This window comes from Chlorocebus sabaeus, chromosome 8, assembly GCF_047675955.1.
Source record: "Chlorocebus sabaeus isolate Y175 chromosome 8, mChlSab1.0.hap1, whole genome shotgun sequence".
Classification (NCBI taxonomy): domain Eukaryota; kingdom Metazoa; phylum Chordata; class Mammalia; order Primates; family Cercopithecidae; genus Chlorocebus; species Chlorocebus sabaeus.
The window spans coordinates 69,726,719-69,752,094 of record NC_132911.1 but is presented as its reverse complement, the minus strand read 5'-3'; the positions used below and the strand labels follow the sequence as shown (position 1 = coordinate 69,752,094).

Here is a 25,376-nt window from a genome sequence, read left to right as displayed (position 1 = left end):
TCTTTTTAGGGTAAGTATGTCCCAATTGTTCATTGTGTTTCTGAAATTTTAATTTAACTGGGTGTTCTATTTTTCCCCCCTAAATCTACCAATCCCAGGCTCTACTCCTGGAGTATTTAATATTCTATATTGAAGCCTTTTAGGTTCTAGAATCTAATGGAGAAGTAGAATCTTGGAGGCCAGGATCTAGTTCAGAAGGCATGATCTGTTAGGACAACACCCGTCTCTTCCCATAGAGCCATCTAAATTATAACCAAAGGTAAAGAAATATCCAACTGAGAGCACGCAGCAGCAATGCCCTGCTTTCCACTCCCTGCCTTTTTGTTTTTTGAGACGGAGTTTCACTCTTGTTGCCTGGGCTGGAGTGCACTGGTGTGATCTCGTTACTTTTAGTGATTATTGAATAGAGATATAATGTCTTTTGTAGTAATTATTGCTTATGCAACGGCAAAAAGCATTTTGTTGTTTTCTCTATCAAGGTTAACAACATTTAAAAGGGAAAGGATCTTAAACCTTGTTCTTAGGATGAGGATTACTACGTTATATGTAGCATGCTATATACATTAAGTTATGTTTTGTTCTGTCAAATAAATGACTAAGTAATCAATATGACTTTTCACATGCAGTAAAATTTTAGTGGGAAGGACTTTAGATTTGCCTTTGCCTTTGACCACATTACCTAAATAATCCACGAGATGGCAGCAGAGAAATGTTCATTTAAATGTATCATCTATGGAGAGGTTGTTACAAGTGCACTTTAACAAAAAATAGACTAACCTTTGTAATTTGGTCCTTTCTAAACATAGAGTAGCCAGTTAGAATTTTTAAGTCATTTCTCATGTCTTTTATGAGAGACGTAATGAGGGTTTTATTTTATTTTATTTTTTATTGGTCTTAAAGTTGTTTTCCTTGCTCTTTACATTTTGCAGCAAGAACCAGGTCTAAATGCCTGGAAATGTACTTGCCGAGCTATGTTTTTCTTTCACAGTGAGCATTCTCATAAGTAATCTTAGCAAAGCTGGGAACAATAAATTTTGGGACATCACTAAGAGTGTTCTTTGTGGTGATTTACAACCTGATGCCACCATCCTTTAGGAACAAACAAGAAAGTGAAAGAGATGGTTTTCAGGTATTGGAGCCTGAGTTTAGGTGGGGGAGTGGGTGGTGAGTGGGGTAAGAAGAGAGGGAGTGTGTGGGGGAAAAAGGATATTTCCATAGAGACTGCAGTTATATTATCAGCTACGTTTTCACCTATTTGTTAGAGGGAGTAATTGGAGTTAACAATAGATCGTTGCAGGTGCTTTTTATTCAGAAGAAAAGAAATTGTTTTCCTATAAATGACCTCAATTTTCTAATTTTAGTGTCATGTATTTCTTATGAAGTGATAAAAGGCACAATATAAGTCTGTTCTATAGATATAATTAATAACAAATTAATTATCATTACTCTGTATCATTTATTACTTTGGATTTCATTATGCCTGAAGCTTGGAAACTTAATTACACACACACGCGTGCACACACATAAGCACACACACAAGTACACACACACACAACACACATATGCATGCTTGAATGTGCTTTTTGTTTATATAAATAGGACATGCTTGTTGCAAACTTTTAAATAATACAGGAATATATGAAATAGAAAATGAAGAGTCCCACAATCCCTTGAGGTAGTTTGTGAATATTCTTGCAGATATTTCTCTAAGGAAAGATGAACACATTTACATATTTTAACAAATGAGATCATACAGCTCTGATACTACGTTGCAACTTAGGTTTCAGATTTACTCTATCATGGACATCTTTCCATGTTCGGTTTTTATAAGCCACAGATGATTTCATTACATGTTCCTGACATAATGTTTTAAACTAACTCTATTGATGGATATTGTTTTCCATGTTTTTTGTTTTTATAATTACAATGCTGCACGGAGCAATATTGTGTGCTTCTCTGTGAGTATTTAAAATCTAAACTTTTGACCAAATAGCATTTTCAGAACTGGAACACCACAGTTGAAATTAGTAATACAAATCCTGTGATGACACCCACATGGGCAGAGCTGGTACATTACACGTGGGAACACACTGGTGAAGCTCTCTTCTTTTTGAGAGCACTGGGATGAAGCCTGTGTGTGAACCGCGGCAGCGCGCGCCCGGCTCTCAGCTTGCACCACGCACTCCGTGGCCACGGCTTCCCCCGTGCTCGGCCCCCCGCTGCGGTCTTCACACCTGTGAGGCCCCGATAGTACCGGCTCCAGGCGCACCTCGCCTCGCCAGCAGGTGTTGGCTTTTATCTACACAGCCAGGCAGGATTGAAATGCGCTGTCCCTCGGGACCCTCCTTCTCTTCGATTCCTCCACGGTGCCAGAGATCAAGGAGGGGAAGGTCTGAAGTATGGGAAGCCAGGGGCAGGGCATTGTCAAGGAGGCACTGAGGACTCTGGAATGCGCTCCACCCGGGTCCGGCAGAGCCGGGGCTGTTTGCCTTCGGGGCACAGCGGAGGCCCCATCTGTTTGCTCCAGCGTTTTCCTGAATGGTCGCCTTATGGCGGCCCCCTCACCCGCAGGCCCGCCGAGCTACGGAGATCATCTCATCATCTCTGCCACTTCACACGGAGGGGCGAACGCTGGCAAAGTATTGTTTTATGACAGGATTTCTCAGCCAAGGGATTCAGGCTCTTATTTATTTCATGAAAAGGAAGGAAAACATTTTATACAAATAATGGAAATTCAAATATAAGACAACAGGTGTAATATTTCACATTCAGAACTCCTTTTCAAGTCCCATGAGTATTTTTTAATCGAATTTTGTATCCCAGTGGTTCTATAAACTGAGTATCTGGTCTTTTTTGGGGCCTGGAGGGTGTCTCTGGGATTGCAGCAATGGGTGATCTCAACCTTTATCAACTAGGTGATATTTAAAAAGATCCTGGGTAACGAGGATCTTGAAAAAGATCCGGACTCTTCCATTTGTAAGGTCCTAGGATTTGTAAACAAGACCATTAGACACAACTTTTTCTTACCATATAAGGCAGCCATTTTCTCATTATTTCTATTTTTTATTTTTTTTGAGACGACCTCTCACTCTATTGCTCAAGCTGGAGTGCAGTGGCTTGATCTCTGCTCACTGCAACGTCCGTCTCCCAGGTTCAAGGGATTCTCCTGCCTCAGCCTCCTGAGTAGCTGGGACTGCAGGCAAGTGCCACCATGCCCGGCTAATTTTTGTATTTTTGGTAGAGACGGGGTTTCACGATTTTGGCCAGGCTGATCTTGAACTCTTGACCTCATGATCCGCCTGCTTCAGCCTCCCAACGTGCTGGGATTACAGGTGTGAGCCATCAAACCTGGCCCTCATTATTCTTTTACAATAATGTCTGCCTCTTCTTGCTCCATTTTGAACTGTGTCTAGTTTTGTAGACTGGACTCCTAGATGTGGATCTGGTGTTTGAGAGGCTCCCTTTAGGTTATGAAGGCAGCAAATTCATTGTTGGTGACTACAGAAAAAAAAAAAAAGCAGTATGGTTTTGCTGCTTATGAGTGAAACATTGGAAAATTAAAGCATTGAATGTGCCCTCTGCACTGCAAAGGCTGTGTTTTATACGTTCTGTATCTCTATGAAGTTTGAATAGTAACAATGGCCAAATAGAAAACTTGTAGTAAATTAATATTTTGAGTTCATTCATTCAACAAGTTTGCATTGAGAAATTGCTGTGTGCCAGGTATTGTTCTTGTCACTGTTTTATGAGCAAAAGAGATAAAACTTCTTGCCCTCAGGGCACTCAAATTTTAGTACGTAGGGACAGTAAGCGAATTAACCATTCTTAGTATATGAGGTGGTGATCAGTGCCAAGGAGAAAAACAAAGCATGGAAAGGGGATGAATTGCACTGTTAGGTGGGACGTCAGGGTAGGCCTTACTCGTGGATGAGTAGGATGGCATTTGAACAATGACCTGAAGGAGTGGATGGAAGGGAAAGCAGTGCCCTAAGCAGGACGGATGGCAAATGCCTGGCAAGTATGAGGTCTGGCCTTTGTGGCGGGAGTGGATTGCAGGAGAGAGTATGATGCCAGCTCAGAGAGGGAAGAGGGCTAGACTACATGGGCATGTGTAGGCTGGACTTTGCCTTTACTATGAGTCACTTGGGGGAACCATTTTGGATTTTAAGTAGAGGAGTAAAGTGATTTGATTTGATTTTTTTTTTTTTTTGAGACGGAGTCTCGCTCTGTCGCCCAGGCTGGAGTGCAGTGGTGCGATCTCCACTCACTGCAAGCTCCGCCTCCCAGGTTCAAGCCATTCTCCTGCCTCAGCCTCCCGTATAGCTGGGACTACAGGCGCCCGCCACTGCGCCCGGCTAATTTTTGTATTTTTTTAGTAGAGACGGGGTTTCACCGTGTTAGCCAGGATGGTCTCGATCTCCTAACCTCGTGATCCGCCCGGCTCGGCCTCCCAAAGTGCTGGGATTACAGGCGTGAGCCACCGCGCCCAGCCTGATTTGATTTTTAAAAGGTTATTGAAGCTGCTGTATTGAGGACAGACAGAGGGGCAGGCAGGGAGACCTAAAGAATTGATTGTTGCAGCCCTAGAAAGAGGTGACGGTGGCCTGTCCCAGGGGGTAGCAGTGGAAATAGAGATTGTTCCTGTGTTTTGAAGGTGATGCTAACCTTCCAAATCAATTTTTCCTGATAGTACAGGATCTACCTAGCAAGACTCCAAGGAAGGAGAGAATTTCTAAAACAATTTAAGTGAATGGAGAAGCAGAAGATAAAAACTTAAAAGAGCAGAGTAGGGTAGGATCATTAAAGAGATAATCCTGTCAAGGGAGGGAAAGTTTTGGGAGGAGGCTAAGAATTCAGTAATTTGTAGCGTCTTGATGAAGCACATGGTAAAGACTTTTGATGTGATGAAAAGGCCTGTGCGACTCCATTATGGTTTAAAGAGTGAAATAGCCCCCAATTTATAGCAGAACATGGAGAAAATACCTTCTCAGCAGTAATAAGGCTAGTCTAAAGGCAAAGAGTGTTGGGAAAATATAAGAAACTCAACAAAGCTGTAGTGAGCGAGGGATAGAAGGGAAGGGGTAGTTATGAAAAATTTGTTACAGAAAACATTGGCAGAACTTGGCAACTAATTTAGCATTCTGAGTATGGGCTAGGAGATGAATTCAATACTATTCCAAGGTTTCTACTTTGTAGCTTTGAAGAGATGCTGGCAGTCTTTCCAATACTTGGAAACTAGAACCAGGGAAGGGCCACGCATGAAGAGTAGGTAATGTGTCTCTTGAGAAATGCTTAATATAACAGTTCTTATAGAAACAGCACTAGGCAGAGTACATAAACCCATGGGATGAAAATTCAGGATAAAGGAGATTGGGAGTTTAGTGGGGTCAGGCGAAGTAATAGCCAAAGAGCAAATGATTTTCTCTTATCCTAATTAGAAAAAGGAAATTGTCATTCCAGTGCTCTTAGATGATAAAAAACTTCCGGGAGAGGACAGAAAGGCTGAGGGAAGCTGCGATCCAGGCCAAAGTTTTACTGGGCACCAGCTCAAACAGGATGCTGAGAGGCCGATGGTGCCTTGTGGTGTCACAAGTTACAGAGAAGTTTGATGTGGGATCTCTGGACCATGGGCCATAGCAACCCAATTGGCAAGGAAGCTAGACTTTTGTCCTCCAAGGATACCAGCAGGATTGGCAATTATTTTATTTTTTTCAGTATTGCTGGGAACAAGTTTTGGGCAGAACAGACAAAGGGAAAGATGCAAGTGTGAATTAACATGAGAGAAGAGACATCCATGAAGTTCATATCTATTTTTGTATTTTTATAAATAGCCAAGTGATGAATAAAACCAAGTGTTTGCTATAACAGGTCATACAGCTGACATTACTGCTACATTTTCCCAAAGAAAAGAACTCTTTGCCATCAGTAACTGGTTGCCTAAAATCCATAATTCCTTATTTGACAAAACTTACATGGGTCCGACTCTGTGTCATTTGTTGAATTAGATTCTAAGAATACAAAATTGAGCAACATATGAACTTGTCCAAAAGGTCCTCACAGTTTAACTTGGGAGAGAGAGACATTCAAACAAGTAATTGCAGCACAGTGTGATAAGATCAACAAAGTAAAAAAAAAAAAAAAAATGGCTTGGGCTTTGTAGTCACACAGACAAGCTGCGTCACCACTGCCTTCCATGTGTAAACTTGAGAAATTTACCTCTGATTTTCAGTCTCCTTATTAGAAAATGGATATAACTTTTGCCTTGCATTTCGGGGGAACAACATAGGCCACAAAACAGCATGGACATAAGAGGCTTGAGAAAATCAGATATGAGGTTTTCTGAAAGTAAATTTTTACCGTAGGGAATCAGGGAAAGTAGATAGAGGAAAGAGGCCTTTGATCTTTTAAATTTGGTAATGTCTTTATGAAAAACCCTGCTGTCTACTAAGTACATTACTATATATCATTCCAGGCCCTGGCTTTGTAAGACAAGTAGGAATCTCACTTTTCAAGCAACTTGACTCTTTCCTGTAGTCTTTATTTCAGTCAGACTGCTACTGTTTCCCTACATGCCTTGCTCTTTCCAGCTTTGGATCTTTTATTTGGCTGTTCCCACCACACCACTTCCTTGCAAATATACCATTCATCATTGGAAGCCCATTTCAAATGCCACCCAATCCAGGAGAATTTTCTTCACTACCAGCCATCTGAGCCCTCTCACCCCTTTGACTTTCCTTAGCAATGTACTTTCCCTACCGTCATTTGCATGCCCGTAGCCCTAGATGAAAAGTTCTTGGGATCAAGAATGATATCTTCTCTATCTTTGCATGGCCTCAGACCTCAGCTTCTTGTCTTACACATCTCACACATAGTCGATGACATCTAAATATTTGTGATATTGAGTTTGGTTAGTGAAACCATTTCTTTTCTTATAGCCACAGAACAAGAGCTAATCCATAGTTGTAAGGGTTTCTGGATCATTGAATGAAAGCTGCTCTTTCAGCAGATCATAATTGTGAAAAGCTGTTAAGTGTATACTTTTGATGAACAGGTTTTGCTGTGTTGCTGAGTTCATGTTGCCATGACAACCTTAACTTTTGGCACTTTCTGAATTTAGTGTCCTACTTAATTTCCTGTATTTGGCTCTGAGAGCCGTATTGTTCTGTCCTTTGTGCTTGCCTATATGGATCTTTAAACTGAGAGTCATTTATGAATGTATCTTATTTTGCTTTATTATGTAATAAATTCTTTAAGATGGGAACTTGGTCTTATCCTTATGATCCTGACAGTGCCCAAGTGTGCCTTGCACATTTGAGATAGTCAATCTGTCAATACATATTTTAGATGAATTGAGAAATCACTGGTGTAGTAGGCTGTTATAGTGACCACCCAAAGATGTTCATGTCCTGATGCTTGAGACCCAGGAATATGTCATCTTATATAGTAAAGGGTACTTTGCAGATATGGTCAAGAGTGTTAAGATGAGATTATCCTGGATTATCCAGATGAGCCAATGTCATTGCAAGGGTCTTTATAAGAGCGAGGCAGGAGGACTTAGGAGGAGATATGACAATGGAAGCAAGAGGTTGAAGTGATGTGAGAAGGGGAGCATGGTCAGGGAATGGAGGTCCTGCAAGGAAAAGGAAATACATTGTACTCTGATGCCTCCAGAGGGAGCATAGCCCTGCTGACACCTTGATTTTAAACTTGTGACCTCCAGAGCTGTAAGATGATACATTTGGTTGTTTTACGCCATGTAGTTTTTGGTAACCTGCTATCACAGCAGTAGAACACGAATACAATTGGGTCACTCATTTTAGTAAGTTTCAAAGACCCCTGAGAGGAGTTGTTAAGCACCAGTCCAGTTAGAGGTATTATTTTGGTCAGGTTCTAGATAATACTACTTCTAATAGTACAAAAGGATGAAGTGAGAAAGAAGCACAGAGATTATCTTACTAATTCGAATGTAGTCACTGTCAGAATTTCAATAATATATAAAATAGAGTTATCTATAACTAACCCACAAAGTTTGAAAATGCCATTTATTCAAAAAACTTACACTGAGTGTCAAATGAGTGTCTTGCCTTGTGCTAGACTACTGGACCTGTTCAGCTCCCAAGTCAGATCTCATAGGAGACTTGATGGAGATTTTCTGTGGTTAGAGAGGCCTCGTACCTTCTGGCCACCTATGGCCTAGTAAGTGCCTATGGCTTCAGGGAGGAAGGAATAGGATTTGGCTTATTGTGGAGTAGAAATTATTATGTCAAACCACGTGTCAAAATCCGGAATGGATGGTGTCTTCAGAATCCATGTGAACTTTCCACAGCAGTTTTTCTCAGTGTTGACTGGACATCAAAGTCTTCGATGTGTGTATCAGGAGGTACCAGTCCATGAGTGGGGAACTGCAATGATCTTAAACTCACTTGTGATTCATCAGTTCACACACAAATAAACAAAGGTCACAGTATTTTTCTAACCAAGATAGTGAAAAATGGGACACTGACTCGAATGAGCAGTACCTAAAGACCCTTAATATTACAAACAAATAAATAAATAAATAAATACATACATACATACATACATACATAAATAAAAGTAAGTTTTGGCCGCGTGCGTTGGCTCACGCCTGTAATCCCAGCACTTTGAGAGGCCGAGGTGGGCAGCTCACCTGAGGTCAGGAGTTCGAGACCAGCCTGGCCAACATGGTGAAACCCTGTCTCTGCTAAAAGCACAAAAAAATTAGCCGCGCATGGTGGTGTGTGCCTGTAATCGCAACTACATAGAGGCTGAGGCAAGAGAATCACTTGAACCTGGGAGACGGAGGTTGTAGTGAGCTGACATCACACTACTGCACTCCAGTCTGGGCGACAGAGCAGGCCATCTTAAAAAAAAAAAAAAAAAGTGTAAGTTTTAAGAATCACAGAATCACACAACTTCTATCAGGTAGTAATTCCTATATTGGTCCCAGGTGGGAGGTCTGCTGCTCACGCAGTGCTCACTGCTGACCACACACCCTGCATGCTTTCTCTATTTCCATTGATGGCCACTCCTCATATTACCACTACCATTTTAAAGATTAAAAAAAAAAAAAAAAAAGAGGCAGAGAGGTTAAATGGCTTCTCTGAATAAAATACCTATCAATTCCACATCTGTTGTTCCATGGAATACTGTGTGTTTTATGTGCAGTGTATCATTTAATCCCTCTGCAAAATGTACAGGGGGGGAATCAATGTGAGTAAACTTGTCTAAAGTCTTGACTCATATATGACAAATCTGAGACTGTGTCCACAGATGCGTCCTCCCCACCACTAGGGCACCCCACTTTTGTCTTCTTTGGGTTGGCAGTGAAAGGAAAAGTGTTTTGTGTTTCAACAAATGGTGCCGAAACAACTGGACATTCACATACCAAAAAATGAACCTAGACACAGACCTTAACCTCTTCATGAAAATTAACTCAAAATGTATCATAGACCTAAATGCACAATACAAAACTGTAAAACAGAAGATAACAGCAGAAAAATCTTGATGACCTTGGGTTCGATGAAAACTTTTTAGATACAACACCAAAGGCATGATCCATGAAAGAAAGAATTGATGAGCTGGACTTCATTAAAATGAATAATTTTGGCTGGGCGCAGTGGCTCATATCTGTAATCCCAATACTTTGGGAGGCTGAGGAAAGATGATCACTTTAGCCCAGGAGTTTGAGACTAGTCTGGGAAACATCACGGACCCTGTCTCTACAAATAGTAATAAAAAAATAGCCAGGTGTGGTGGCACATGCCTGTAGTACCAGCTACTTGGGAGGCTGAGGTGGGAGGATTGCTTGAGCCCCAGAGGTCTAGGCTGCATTGAGCCATGATTGCATCACTGCACTCCAGCCTGGGTGACAGAGCGAAGCCCTATCCCCAAAAAGAAAAAAAAAAAAAAAAGAATATCTGCTCTGCAAAAGACAGTAGACAGTGTCAAAAGAATGAAAAGATAAGCCACAAACTGGGAGAAAATATTTGCAAAAGACCTGTGTGATGAAGGATTGCAATCCAAAATATAAAAAGAGCTCTTAAAAACCTAACAACCCAATTAAACAACCTGATTAAACAGCCCAATTAAAAAATGGGCAACAGATCTGAACACACATCTCACCAAAGAAGGCAAACAAACATATGAATTGATGCTCCACATTACATCTCCTTAGGGAAATGCAAACTAAAATAACAATAAGATATCACTTCATACCTATCAGAATGGCCAAAATCCAGAACACTGACAACACCAAATGCTGGTGAGGATGTGAAGCAACAGGAACTCTCATTCATTGCTGGTGGGAATGCAACATGGTACCCCAACTTTGGAAGGCAAGTTGACAGTTTCTTCCAAGACGAAACACACTCTTACCATATGATTCAGCAATTGCACTCCTTGGTATTTCCTAAAGGAGCTGAAAACTTAGGTCCACACAAAAACCTCCACACAGATGTTTATTAAACCTTTATTCATAATTGTCAAAACTTGGCAACAACCAAGATATACACCCAGTCAATGGAATATTATTCAGTGCTAAAAGGAAATGAATTATGAAACCATGAAAAGACATGGAGGGAACTGACATGCATACTACCAAGTAAAAGGAGTTGTGTGATTCCAATTAGATGAAATTCTTGAAAAGGTGAAACTATGGAGACAGTACAAAAAAGTTGTGGGTGCTAGGGGCCTGGGGGAGCAGCAGGTGGAGCACGGAGGATATTTAGGGCAGTGAAGCTGTTCTTTATGATACCACAGCGGTGGATATATGTCATTATACATTTGTCCAAACTCATAGAATGCACAACACCTGGTCTAAACTATAGACCTTGGTTGATAATGATGTGGCAGTGTAGGTTCATCAGTTCTAACAAATGTACCATTCTGGTGGAGGATGTTGATAGTGGGGGAGGCTGTGCATGGGTTGGGGCAGGGATATACAGAAAATCTCTGCACTTTCCACCCAATTTTGCTGTGAGTATATAACTGCTTTAAAAAATGATGCCTATTAAAAAAACTTTTTGTGAATGATAGCTTCACATTATTCTTGAAAATAGGGCTTGAAGATTCACATGTAGAAAGCTGTACATAATCAGGTACAACTCTTTAGTAAACAACAAAGCTGCCTCTGTCTGTCTATTTGTCTGTCATTTAATCTATCAATCTCTAGTTGGTGAAAATAGTTCAAGATCACTCAATAGAAATAAAAACAAAACCAGAAAACAATTGATATAGGGGCTAATGTGAAAACCAAGACACATAAAAATTAGTTTATTCCCAGCACCTCTGATTTCTTAACCCACATGCATGGGATCATTTGCTGAGCTAGGAATCTGGCGGGAAGTCTCAAGATTCTTCTTACGTATTTGTCCCATCATTAGTAAATATCTATCAAAAACACACACACATATATATATACACACACACCCCCCCATATATACACACATATATATACACACACATATATACACACATATATATATGTGTAGCCAACAAATTTATACTCACTTGGCTGAGTTACAAATACAATTATAAATCAGTTATTCATTCCGGGTGTTGCCACCAATACTGCCTAAGGGCTGAGCTTTGGAAGTTATGAAGACGATATCCCTTTCCGTGTGATTTTTATACATCTTCTGTGTTGATAACCTTTCCTCTCCAACTCAGTAATATGATTAGTATCAAAATGTGCAGGTCTGAACTATGTTACTGATTGCCACTGGTTCTTATTATGCATGGAAACCCTGGATGATTTCAGTAGGTTTTCTACATGTGGCTCTGTCTCCTTGCATTCATTCTTCACTGTTCCTGCCAAAATAGTTTCCTCTGTTTACTGTTTTGATTTGAGAAATGCATTCATTATCTATTGCTGTGGAACAACTTACCACAAATTTAGAGGCTTAAAGCAGCACCCACTTATTAGCCCACAGTTCTGTAAGTCAAAGTCTAGCATGGCAAGGTGGAGTTCTCTGTTCAGGATGAACTCAAGGCCAAAATCAGGGTGTCTGAAGGCTCTAAAGAAAAATCAACTTTTCAGTTTATGCTTGTTGTTAGCAGAATTCCCTTGGTTGCAGTTGCAGGGCTAGGATTTCCATCTCCTTGCTGCTTGTCAGCTGGGGCTGCTCTCAGCAACCAGATCCTGCTCACATTCCCTGCCACGCAGCCCCTCCATTTGCAGACCTGCAATGGTGAAGCAAATCCCTCTGATGCTCCTAGTCTCTAATCTTTTCTTCTGCCACTAGCTAGAGAAAACTCCCAGCTTTTAAGGCTTTCAGGTCATTGGGTCATGTACATCTCGATAATCCTTCTTTCTTACAGTCACCTGTACCATATTGCATAATGGAATCATGGGGGAAACATTCATCACATTAACAGTACTGGGGATCCTGCAGCGTGTGTACAGAGGTGGGGGGAGGAGGCAGGAAATCTTGGTGACCGTTTTAGCATCTTGCCTGCTGCCCCACACACAACCCTATGGTGCATCGAATCTGTGAGCTTTAAAAGCCTCTCCAAAGTACTGTGGACAACCTACATTCCTCTGGCCTCTGGTCTGCTTCTGCTATGTCATCATTCTTCTATTCTCAAGCCTCTCTCAAGGAAGCATCTCATGGTGCAGTTCCCCAAATGTTCACTGAGCTCTATCACACCAGTCCTTAGAAGCTCCAGCTGCTCCAATTCAGATCCGTGGGGATCTTTGGCTTGTACACAAATCCGTGTTGTCAGACACAGGGGAGAGTCCTGCCAATTTTCTCCAAGGATGGCCTATGAATATTGAGATATGTTACAATGATTAAAAACAAAACAAAACAACAACCACAAAACTGAAGACAACACAGTTCTCAAACCTCAGAGCTTATAGTCACTTAACTGAATTACTTAAAATCTTAAGAGCTGACAGTCCTCAAATTTCTACCAAGAGACCAGAAATTAAGTTCGTGCAGTCTGCCATCTGGGCCCTGAATGAAAGAGAGAATTGCATCTAATCCTGATTCCAGTTTTGTTCAGAGATTTAAAAAAAAAAGAAGAAAATAAAAAATTAAAAAAGGTCTTTTGCAGGCAGAACCTGAGAAATGGTATGGTGTTTAGTTCTAAATTATCACGCTTGCTCATTTGTCACAGAGCCTGGGTGGCCTGGTGATGAGTACTATATAAAATTATAAGCCAAAAAATGCTTTATTTAGTCTTTGACAATGTGCTTCTTGATTAGAGTTTTAATATTTTTTTTCTGGATCTGTTAGATCTTTATCAGTTAGAACTTTTTGTTGTTATAAATAACTGAAAACCGGCCAGGCATGGTGGCTCATATTTGTCCTCCCAGCACTTTGGGAGGCTGAGGTGGGAGGATCACCTGAGGTCAGGAGTTTGAGACCAGCCTGACCAACATGGTAAGACCCCGTCTCTACCAAAAATACAAAAATTAGGCAGGCTTAGTGGTGGGTGCCTGCAGTCCCAGCTACTCATGAGACTGAGGCAGGAGAATCACTTGAACCTGGGAGGTAGAAGTTGCAGAGAGTTGAGACTGCACCACTGCACTACTCCAGCCTGGGCGACAGAGCCAGACTCCTTCTCAAGGAAAACCCCCCAAAAACCAAAAAAACAAAAAACCCAAAAAACTGAAAACCTATCTTAAATTGCCTTATTATTATAAGGGGCCCATTAGTTTATGTTGTTGTAAAAGAAAGCTTAGTTGGGCTTCAGAATGTGGTGTCAAGGCTCAATAATGTTATCAATGGGGGCCATTGTTTTTCTTCTCTCTACTTTGCCCTTTAAGGTATCAGCTTTATCCCAAGTCTGATTCTCTTTAGTGCTTGCAAGATAATGTCCAGTAACTCTTAGTGCTGTGTGTTTTTATAATTTATTTTAATGAGGAAAAGAATACATCTGAACCAATATTCTGAATTTCATGTTTACTGGCTCTTGTAAAGGCCCATGGTCATCCCTGAACAATGACTTATGCAGGGAAATAGAATATGTTGGTTGTTGACGTCAATGTAGGATACCTGGAGAGGAGTAAGGTACCTGAAAAAAAGAATTGTAGTCTTGGCCGGGCGCGGTGGCTCAAACGCCTGTAATCCCAGCACTTTGGGAGATCAAAGTGGGCAGATCACAAGGTCAGGAATTCAAGACCAGCCTGACCAACATGGTGACACCCTGTCTCTATTAAAAATACAAAAATTAGCTGGCTGTGGCAGTGCATGCCTATAATCCCAGTTACTCGGGAGGCTGAGGCAGGAGAATCTCTTGAACTCAGGAGGCGGAGGTGGCAGGGAGCTGAGATCGCGCCATTGCACTCCAGCGTGGGCAATAGAGCAAGATTCTCTCTCTCTAAAAAAAAAAAAAAAAGATATATATGTATAGTCTTATGTACAAGACACTAAATACTATACAATAAATTTTCCGTATTTTAAAAAAAATCTGTAAAAGCATCTTTTTATCCTTTTAAGGATTTTGGCATATTGTCACTTCAGCAGTAGTCAGATGAGTCATTCTGGGTATTTGTATACTTCGTAAGGTTTTTATTGGGTTTATATCTGGTTTAAAATCTAAAGAGCTTCATGTGCTACCTGTACTTTTGACCACTTTTTTTAAGTGGTGGGTGATACCAAAATGTTGCAGAAATAATTTCACATTACCTTAGTAAGAGACATGAAGAGGCTGCCCACAGAATATCCCAGAAGCGTCCACTTAAAAGGGAGACATTCCTCTGGTCGGAAGCAAAGACAGAGCAGCGGAGTAGAAGGGCTCAACACTGTTGAGAAGCAGTGGGAGGAGAGAGGAGCGCAGGCAGCTGTTTGCTCTCTAAATTAAGGGTTGGATATTTTCAAACTAATACAAACTGAGTATTCTCCAAATGTCTCAGCAAGCTGATTCTAATACCGGAGAGTAACTTTTAATAAGCAGAAGAAATTGTAATGGATTTCAAATATGCTTGTTCCCCACATGGCAAAATTATGCCTTCCTTTACCTAGAAAAGGGAGTTCCACTTCTGCTCTCGGGATTCTCACAACTAGGATATATTAATGTAAATGCTATAATTGCTTAGAATGTATAATTTGGTAAAGAAATAAGGCCAACACCTGAGACAGAGCTGGAACAGGATCTATATGAAAAGGTCCTTTCATGACAGCAGGTGTCTCTCTTTCTTTCTGATTCACACACATCCAGAAACCTGTACACTACTATTTGGTGACACCTGACAGTGAGCAAGACCTTTCCTTCCTCTAAAACGTATCTATCAATTTAAATGTTAAAAAAATACCCAAACTTATCTCATGTATGCTCTTTACAAAGCTACAATAGGGAATTTTCTCACCAAATACCTGGGCTTTGGTGTAGCTACATTTTTTTCTCTAAATGATATTAACTGCTTTATTTCTCTTTAATGCCTGTGCTGCCCCCATCCCTCTGCATGGCGCGTGTGTAGCTCAGTGGACTCTGCAGCCAAATAATGGCCAAGTAATGGCGGTGACTTCACACCCAGGGCTGACAAACCACAGTGTCAAGGGTACGTATTCAGTGAAAGAAGATGATTTCTCAACATCTTGCCCTCAAATTCTAGAACTTCCTCCTCAATACTTCTTGGAGGTCTTATAAAAAATGTATCTCATCTATTCCCTCCAGTGGGATATTTTACTTTGGTTATTATCACAACTATTTTGCTACGTGCAATGAAATTAGCAGAGATTCCATTTGCTGAAATCATATGTAGAAAGCAGTGCTCTCTGCCTTATTACCAAATGAGTACAGCGTGCCCTTCAATAATTCTTTAAACTCTCAAATGCCTTGGAAATAATATGCTGGAGTATTACTGAACTGTGACTGAAGCACCATTTGTGCTAAATATGACAGTGCACAAATGATATTCCTCTATAAAAGTTCAAACTACATTAATCTTTTAGGGAGGCTCATTGACTGGGAAGATGGCTTAGATATAAAATAAAGACACCGAGGGCTCATTGAGGAGAGCGTTTCTGGACAGGATTTCTAGGAACAAGGTAAGGTGAGGTCCATAGTTTAACCCTTTATGATTAGGATGTGAGCAAATGAATGCAGTTCCCAGGGGAGAGATGGAAATGATAATGAGCTCTTCTCAATATGAGGGAAGACAGGTTTTCAGGTCAGAGAAATAGAAATTAAACGGTATTAAACAGCTGAGACAAATAGACAATATTATTGGTGCTGGGAATCTGAACAAAAATGTAATGAGTATTCCCAAGTTTATGTTGATAGTTCCAGCCCTTAACCATATTGCCATTTAGAAGAATGGCAGATTCTTCCTATGTAGTCTCTCCAATGTCATTTTTTTCAGTCATTTTCACTTATCTTAGGGCTGCATAAACAAGAAACAATTGCACGAATGTCTTCTTTTCTTGGATTTCTAGATGTGGCCAATCAGTCAGTAGGGTTGTAGTGCATATTGAGAAGGAGGAATGGGGTAGAATATTTAATTAGCATTAACAAAGGTAGCTTCAATGCAAATATATGATACTACTCAGGTTTTTAGTATTAGTTTTACTAAAATATGTAAAACATATAAAAAACAACATTGCTGTTTTTAAAAATTATAGAAACAGGCCGGGTGTGGTGGTTCACGCCTGTAATTCCAGCAGGTTGGGAGGCTGAGGTGGGTGGATAACCTGAGGTCGGGGGTTTGAGACCAGCCTGGCCAACATGGAGAAACTCCACCCCTACTAAAAATACAAAGATTAGCTGGGCTTGGTGGCGGGTGCCTATAATTGCAGCTACTTGGGAGGCTGAGGCAGGAGGATTGTTTGAACCCGGGAGGTGGAGGTTGCAGTGAGCGGAGATCAAGCCATTTCACTCCAGTCTGGGTGAAAGAGCAAAACTCCATCTCAAAAAAAATTATAGAAATAACATATATTCAATGCATAAGACATGTAACAGTGTAGAAAAATGCAAATGGAAAGTCACCTGTTATCACAGTGTCCAGAGAAAATCATCTCTAAAATGTTATTGTGTATCTCGTAGTCTCTCTTCTCTAAAGACAGACGTGGTATAAAATGATAGATTGCTTTTACACTAAACAATGTCATATATTTCCCCATGTCAATAAATAAGTAGGGCAGGGCTTTCCCCTAATGAAAGAGCTTATTATTAACATTTTTATTATAAAATTATTTTACTATTTTTATAAATATAATATACACTTTTACAAAGAAAGAGTAAGCAATAACAATGTCTAAAAAATTCAAATTTACAGGCATTCCTATCACCCAGATAAGATAAGCCAGAAAAGATATTAGAAAGATATGGATGAGGCAAAACCAACATGATTTAATGATAGAATGGATGGTGGAGGAAGGAGGAGTCTATGATAATACCTACAGTTGTGACTTGAGTCCTGGTGTGGGAAACAGAAAAGAAACTGACTTTGTTACTGCAGCTCTACCTCTCACTTGGCCACAATAGCCAACGAGGGCTTCCTTGCTGTTCCTGGAAAAAGCCAGGCACGTTCCTGGCTTTGGGCATTTGCTCTGGCTATTTCCCCTGCCTGGAATGCTCTTCCCACAGCTATCTGCTTCGTCAACTCCTCCTCCTCCGAGTCTGCTCAGATCTCTCCCTCTCCATGAGGACTCCCTGGTCCAACGATCTAACCTCTCACACTACCGTACGGATCCTCCTTATCTTCCTTTACTTTGTCTTTTTGTTTTTTGTTTTTTTTCATAGCACTTATCACTTTCTAAGATACTATTTAATTTATTTACTTACTAGGTTTCTTGTTTGCCCATCTCCCCTCAGTAGAATGTAAACTCGAGGGCAGAAAGTTTTATCTGCTTGGTTCTGAAGTACCTAGAATAATGTCTGTCACATAAGTAGCTGCTCAATTAATGTATGTTGGATGGATTAATTAAATAGTATTACAGAGTTTGAAGACTGCTGAAGGATGAGATACCAAGAGTGGCAATGGGTAAGAAGAGAGGAAAGATTTGAGAGCTGTAAGACTTAGAGAAGAAATGAACCAGAGATGTGTTTAAGATGCTGTATGAAAATGATTTCCTTCCTTTTTACTTTGAATTATTCTGTCCATTTTTTCAAAATAACTAATAGACATAGCCCACTAACTTAGAGAGATTCATGGAACTAGGTTAAAAGAGTCTATTATTTTAAGGTTAAATATATATTGAATACTTGGGCCAGAACCAGTTGACCTATTGATTGGACAAGACAGAAAGTCCATTTATGTGTTAAGTTCTGATTTTCTATGTCAGAAGAATCTTTACAACATTGATTAGCTGCTTCTGGCAACTATAAGTATATTTCAGCACTGGATGTTTCTAAGTAAAGATTAAAGTGGAAATGGTAACTTTTAGATAACAATTAAAGCAATGATAACAGAGACCAATATTGTAAATAAAGATTTTCTATTACATGAGCTTATGGGGAAGATATTGACTTTGTCGTTAAGACTCACATATTACCGGGAAGTCACTTAATTTTTCCCCCAAAATATTTCTGTTTGCCTTTGAGTCTTGCCTGTGGCACTAAGATAGTAAAGAATATCCCTGCCTAGACTCTTCACTGTCATCAATATGTGGTGTGACAGTGCTAATAAGCTACTTGATGATGCATAAATATTTTGTAATTTTTTTCTGACTTACATATGAAAGATCTACTCAGCTGCAATCTGCAAGCTTTACTTTCACCCTGCCAACTGAAACCCCAAATACTTGCTCTTGGATACTCAAAAAGCCAACAGATCAAACCCTAAATGTTGATACTCACTATAGAGGGATGAGTCCTCTACAGGTGGAAACTCGTTTGGCATGGCTCAAATACCTGACACTTGATACACCTTTTCTTTTTATTAAAAAAAAAAAACTTGGAAATAGACTTTTATTTTTTAGAACTTTAATTTCCATTCAAAAGAAGTAAAATATAAATTCAATAAATCGGTTAAAATATTCCTAAAATGACTCCACATTTATATTTGATCCCTCCGAATTACATGTCAAAATTCTATCTTTTTCACAGGGTATCGGTCTCTGGACTATCAAGATCATCAATAATGCAGCATTTCTTTTTATTTTTCTTTCTTTTTTTAAAATCTGAGAAAGGTTTCGCTCTGTCACTCAGGCTGGAGTGCAATGGCGTGATCACAACTCACTGCAGCCTCTATCTCCTGGGCTTCTACCTCAGCCTCCCCTGAGCAGCTGGGACTACAGGCATGGTCCATCATGCTGTGCTAATTTTTATTTCTTATTTTTATTAAAAACGCGGTCTTCCTATGTTGCCCAGGCTGGCCTTGAACTCCTGAACTAAGGCGATCTTACCATCTCAACCTTCCAAAGTGTTGGGATTGCAGGCATGAGCCACTGTGCCCAGCAGCATTTTTTTCTTTTTTAAAACAAAATTTTAAATGTACAACACAGTATTGTTAACTACAAGCACAATCTTTGTGCAGCAGATCTCTAGAACTTATTCATCTTGCAAAACTGAAACTTTACATCCATTGAACAACATCTCCCCATTTTCCCCTCCCTGCAGACCCTGGCATCCACCATTCTGCTCTGTGCTTCTGTGAACTTGACTACTTTAGATATGTCATATAAATGGAATAATTCAGTATTTGTCCTTCTGTGACTTGTTTATTTTACTTAGCATAGGATCCTTAAGGTTCATCCACGTTGTTGCATTTCACAGATTTTCCTTTAGTTAACGACTGAATAATATCCCAGTCAAGGTATATAACAAAATTAAAAATAGAATTACAATATGATTCAGCAATCCCACTTCTGGGTATTTCTACAAAATAATTAAAATCAGGATCTTGAAGAGACACTTGTACCCCCATATTGATTGCAGCATTATTCACAATAGTTAAGATATATAGGAAACAACTGGAATGTCCATTGATGGATGAATTGACACGCATTTTCTTACTTACATTGTCAGTCAATAATACCTTCTTCAACAATAATGTTTTCCTTAGGAGGTTTGTTTTCCCCCTAAACTTCCATTCTTCCTACTTCCCCCTAATTTTCCACATCACAGCAAAAGGTATCACATACCCCTGATTACTTCAGCCAGAAACATAGCAATTATTCAAGATTCCATCATTATTCTCATTGACTATATCCAGTCCAATTAGAAACTCTATCTGTAAATATCTTTTAAGTTTTACTTCTTTACATTTTCAGTATGACCCCCCCGTATCCTTCTAACTGCCTTCAAAAAATCTTCCCTCTTTAGCCTTTGATCCCTACCCAGCAGAAAAGTAATCTTACAACATAAATTGGATTGGATCAATCTCTGTTTAAGCCCTTCAGTGAATTTTTTTATGTGCACCCCCTTTAGAATATATTTCTGCATAAGACAAAGACCTTTCTTGTGTACCATTGTATTTTGGGGGCTTTGGACAGTTCCTGGTACATAGTTTGTGCTCAGTAAATACTTTCAGAATTAAGAAAGTTTGAGGACTTCCTTGTTTTTTTTAAATACGTGAGGTCTTTGTCTTTTTTAGAATCATAACAGTAGGAGTTGAACTGGACTTTACAGGTTATCTGGTTCAACCTCCTTTCGTATTAAATTCTACAGTATGCTCCTGGGTCAACATTTTCGAGTTATTTTGGTGCTAGTCCCTGCTTCAGGCTTCTTTATTTTTATTTTTATTATACTTTAAGTTCTAGGTTACATGTGCGCAACGTGCAGGTTTGTTGCATATGTATATTAGGCTTCTATCTGGTCAGTTTCCAGAGTCTGCTGATTCACTATGGACAGTATCACTTAGATGGGGTTCTCTCTCATTGTTTGCAAAACTGTAGACCTTTCCAGTTTTCATCACTGTGTGTTCAAATTATCGAGATAATACTGTAGCTCGGTTTCCTTTCACTTCATTTTCTTGCATCTTTTTTGTTAATAGATTAAATTTTCTCAGATATTTGTTAGTCTGCTATTCTTCTTCTGAAGAATTTACCTGCCTGATCAAATCCTAGTTCCTTTGCTTTACAAGAAGGGAGACCGACCAGCTTATTGCCTCTCTACCTATGCATGCCATTCCTCTGTCATGGCCTCTTCTTTTCAGGCAAGGCTTACAACAAAGAGGTGCTTATTCCCACCTTTGTTTGAGGTATTGCCCTGACACCTTCTTCATGATCCAGGTCAAGACTTATTGTCTCAAAGATATCATTTCTAACTGATTCACTTCATGTACTTACTTGCATTTTTTTAGCTATTTCTTATGAAACAAGGTCATGGATGAGGCCTAATTGGCAAGTATGTCTTAAGAAATCTGGGATAACAGTGCGAATAGCAGACAACTTATTCCCATAACAGGACTAGGAGTCCTATAGTCTCCTAGGTCTTCTGTGGTGAAGACAGCTTGTGGGCTTACTGTTGGGCCCCTGAGAGACCTAAGATAAAAATATCTCTATGAAGAGGAGAAGCAAAGGTTACTCATTTTAAACAATTAAAAAAGGGCCTGCCTTGGCAAGAAAGAGGGTTAAGGTCATGCATGCTGTCTGAAATTAGGTCTTGACTGGCCTCAGGGCAATGTATTTGTCACATTTTTCCAAATAAGGAATGAAATTCGGGAAAGTTTAAAGTGTATAATCGTCTCTTTAAAAATCTTCTACAAACGTTTGTGTGTATGAAAGCATAATATGAGCATTGGCTGTGTGGAAGCAACTCTCTAGTTTGTACATTTCCTGGAGTGTGAAGTCAAGATCATTGTGAAACTGTCATTTGGAGGCATCTGAGTTGCAAAAGAAAGACCTTAATACATATTTGGTATGTGAATGAATTTACCTCATTTTCCAAGGAATAAACCTCTTAAGTGACAGGAGTATGACTGCTTTGTGAAAACTATCCTTTAAAACACAGTCCGAAGCGGGTGAATCACCTGAGGTCAGGAGTTTGAGACCAGTCTGCCAACATGGTGAAACCCCATCTCTACTAAGAAATACGAAAAATCAGCCAGGCGTGGTGGTGGGTGGCTGTAATCCCAGCTACTCGGGAGGCTGAGGCAGGAGAGTGGCTTGAACCCTGGAGGCAGAAGTTGCAGTGAGCCAAGATCGCGCCATTCTACTCCAGCCTGGGAGACAAGAACAAAGCTCCGTCTTAAAAAAAAAAAAAAAAAAAAAAAACACCCCAAAACCCCCACAATCAATTGCTAGTCTGTGCTACTGTTCTAGAATGTTCTTAAGATATGGAAGTTCACAGGATGTGTCCCTTGGGATGTTGTGACTATACTATGTGGGTTTGATCACTATGCTTACTATGCCAGTTTGCTTGTGGAGACATTTTGGTTTAAAGAGATACTGATAATTGGACTTGGATATTCTTTATACTCATGGCCTTGGCACTTCTTTATTACATAGCCATTTTGAGGGTTGCTCCTGTTAAAACTGATGATAGTCCTCCCGCTATGGGGAAACATGTTTTCTCTCTGTCTCTCTCTCTCCCTTTTAAAAACCAATAGGAATCTGAATCTGCCGAGTGTGGTGGCTCATGCCTGTAATCCCAGCACTTTGGGAGGCCGACGCGGGTGGATGACTTGAGGCCAGGAGTTCGAGACCAGCCTGGCCAACATGGCAAAACCCTGTCTCTACTAAAAATACAAAAATTAGCCATGTGTGGTGGCATGTACCTGTAGTTCCAGCTACTCAGGAGGCTGAGGTATGATAACTGCTTGAACCTGGGAGGTGGAGGCTGCAGTGAACCGAGATCACATCACTGCACTCCAGCCTGGGTGACAGAGCAAGACTATCTCAAAAAAAAAAAAGAAAAAAAAAAAAGAAAAAAAAAAAGGATCTGAATCATTCTTTGTAATCAAATAATTTCCTGCTTTGAGAAGTCTGTAGTTAGTCTCCGAACCATATAAACAGCAATACACAATTCCCAGTTGGCATATGGAAATTTTCGGTTGTCTCTTGAAATATTTCAAAATGGTCTTCTGTTGTAATACTGGACTAAATTTTTCTAAACAGCATGCTTTTATCCATAGTATTTCACAGAAAAGTGACTTAAAATGCCAGCATCTCAGCACATTTAGGTGTATCTGTCCATTGCCTGGGCAAAATAATCACTTTCTTTAATCTTTAAAACCAGCTGTTCACAGACATTAATTGCCATGTCACTTACACTCCTTGAAACAGTATCATTCGACAAAGACACACATTTTAATTTGTTTCCTGCGTCTGGTCCTATTACACTTGATATCCAGCCATTGTCGGTGGTGTGTCTCAGCAACTGTGGGTGGCTGGCATTGTTGTGCAAAATGTAATGATTCCAAATAGGACGTTTTGTGAATAATTGCATTCATAGGCTATTAGTTTGGAATATAAGTCTTTTCCTTGTCAAAATCATCAGATTTTCAATGAGTGCACAGAAGAACTCAGTGCTGACTTGCTTTTTTGCAGCTGGATGCACTTATTTTTGGAGTCAGGTGGTGATGTGGAGGGCTCTGTAACTTCAGTTGACTTACCTTCATAATCCACTGACATTTCTTTTCTTTTCTTTTTTTTCTTGAGACACAGTCTAGCTCTGTCGCCCAGACTGGAGTGCAGTGGCACAATCTCAGCTCACTGCAACCTCCACCTCCCACTGCCTCAGCCTCCTGAGTAGCTGGAATTACAAGCGTACACCATCACGCCCGGCTAATTTTTGTATTTTTAGTGGAGACGGGGTTTCACCATGTTGGCCAGGCTGGTCTCAAACTCCTGGCCTCAAGTGATCCACCTGCCTTGGCCTCCGAAAGTGCTGGGATTACAGGCATGAGCCACCGTGCCCGGTCTGCACTGACATTTCTTTAAGAAAATAACCTCCCAGCACTTTGGGAGGCCGAGACGGGCGGATCACGAGGTCAGGAGATCAAGACCATCCTGGCTAACACGGTGAAACCCCGTCTCTACTAAAAAATACAAAAAAATAGCCGGGCGAAGTGGCGGGCGCCTGTAGTCCCAGCTACTTGGGAGGCTGAGGCAGGAGAATGGCGTGAACCCGGGAGGCGGAGCTTGCAGTGAGCCGAGATCCGGCCACTGCACTCCCGCCAGGGCGACAGAGCGAGACTCCATCTCAAAAAAAAAAAAAAAAAAAAAAAAAAAAAAAAGAAAATAACCAGTAGCATACCCAATTGTTGGGTCAGCATATTTTTCCATTTTCTTTTCTTTCATTAAGATTTTGAGAAACATTCAATAAAAGCTATTTCTTATTAAACTGTTATCTTTAGACACTTTCACATAAAAATACATAATGTATGTAAACCTATATCAACTCAAATTATAAAAAAATTCTATAGAGACTAACAACTGATTGATGAATTAATGTGTTTTTTCATGCATTTATTTATTTTACATCTATAGAGCAGTTACTCTTTTCCAGGCAGTGTGCTAGACTCCAGGGGTATAAATAGAAGTAACATATTTCTGTGCTCTATAACCTCAAAAGCTAAAATGGGGAAAAATGTGTAAAGATGTAATTATAATATAGCAGCAGTGAGACAGAAAAATGTAGTCAAAACATTATGGGAAGTCAGAATATCTAACGATTAATTCTACCTGAGAGTTCAAGAATTGACTTAGTGACAACCTCACAGTCAGAATTCAAACTGTCTGTAGCTTCTTCCCTCCTATCTTGGCTCTAAAGGCAGAGAACAACCTACCTCTGAAGGTCTGGTGACCTGGGTTGAGAAGGTCAACCCTGGATCTTTTTTCCTTTTGAGACGGAGTCTCACTCTGTTGCCCAGGCTGGAGTGCAGCGGCGTGCTCTCGGCTCACTGCAACCTCCATCTCCTGGGTACAAGCGTTTCTCCTGCCTCAGCCTCCTGAGTAGCTAGGCCTACAGGCGCATGCCACCATGCCCAGCTAATTTTTTTTTTTTTTTTTTTTGAGATAGAGTCTTGCTCTGTCGTCCAGACTGGAGAGCAGTGGTGCGATCGTGGCTCACTGCAACCTCCCTCTCTCAGGTTCAAGCGATTCTCCTGCCTCAGCCTCCGGAGTACCTGTGACTACAGGCATGCGCCACCATGCCCAGCTAATTTTTTTTATTTTTTATTTTTAGTAGAGACGAGGTTTCCCTGTGTTGGCCAGGCTGGTCTCGAACTCCTGACCTCAGGTAATCCACCAGCCTTGGCCTCCCAAAGTGCTGGGATTACAGGTGTGAGCCACTGTGCCCGGCCTAGAAAAGGATCTTTTATAGCCCTCTTGGGTTGCTGCAGCCCAGCGAGCCAAGATGCTGCAGAATACAGGAGCCTTGCTCCCCTCTGCGGGAGCCCAGATCGTCTAATTCTGTGTTCATCTGTGTTCAGTGCTCTCCGCCATTCTCACTTCCTGTCACTTTGCTGGCCTGTTCCTATTTATTTTGGGCTTCAATATTTTCTCCAAAGATGCTTTCCCTGG

General features: G+C 40.5%; 1 long non-coding RNA gene across 1 annotated transcript in view; it reads left to right on the top strand.

The window, feature by feature from the left end:
• The first annotated feature begins 215 nt into the window (after positions 1 to 215).
• The window catches only part of LOC140712313 (uncharacterized), a 36,580-nt gene continuing 11,419 nt past the window's right edge, over positions 216 to 25,376 (top strand). The window contains exon 1 of the long non-coding RNA XR_012093840.1: positions 216 to 259. This is a non-coding gene — a long non-coding RNA (uncharacterized lncRNA). The remainder of the gene's footprint in view (positions 260 to 25,376) is intronic.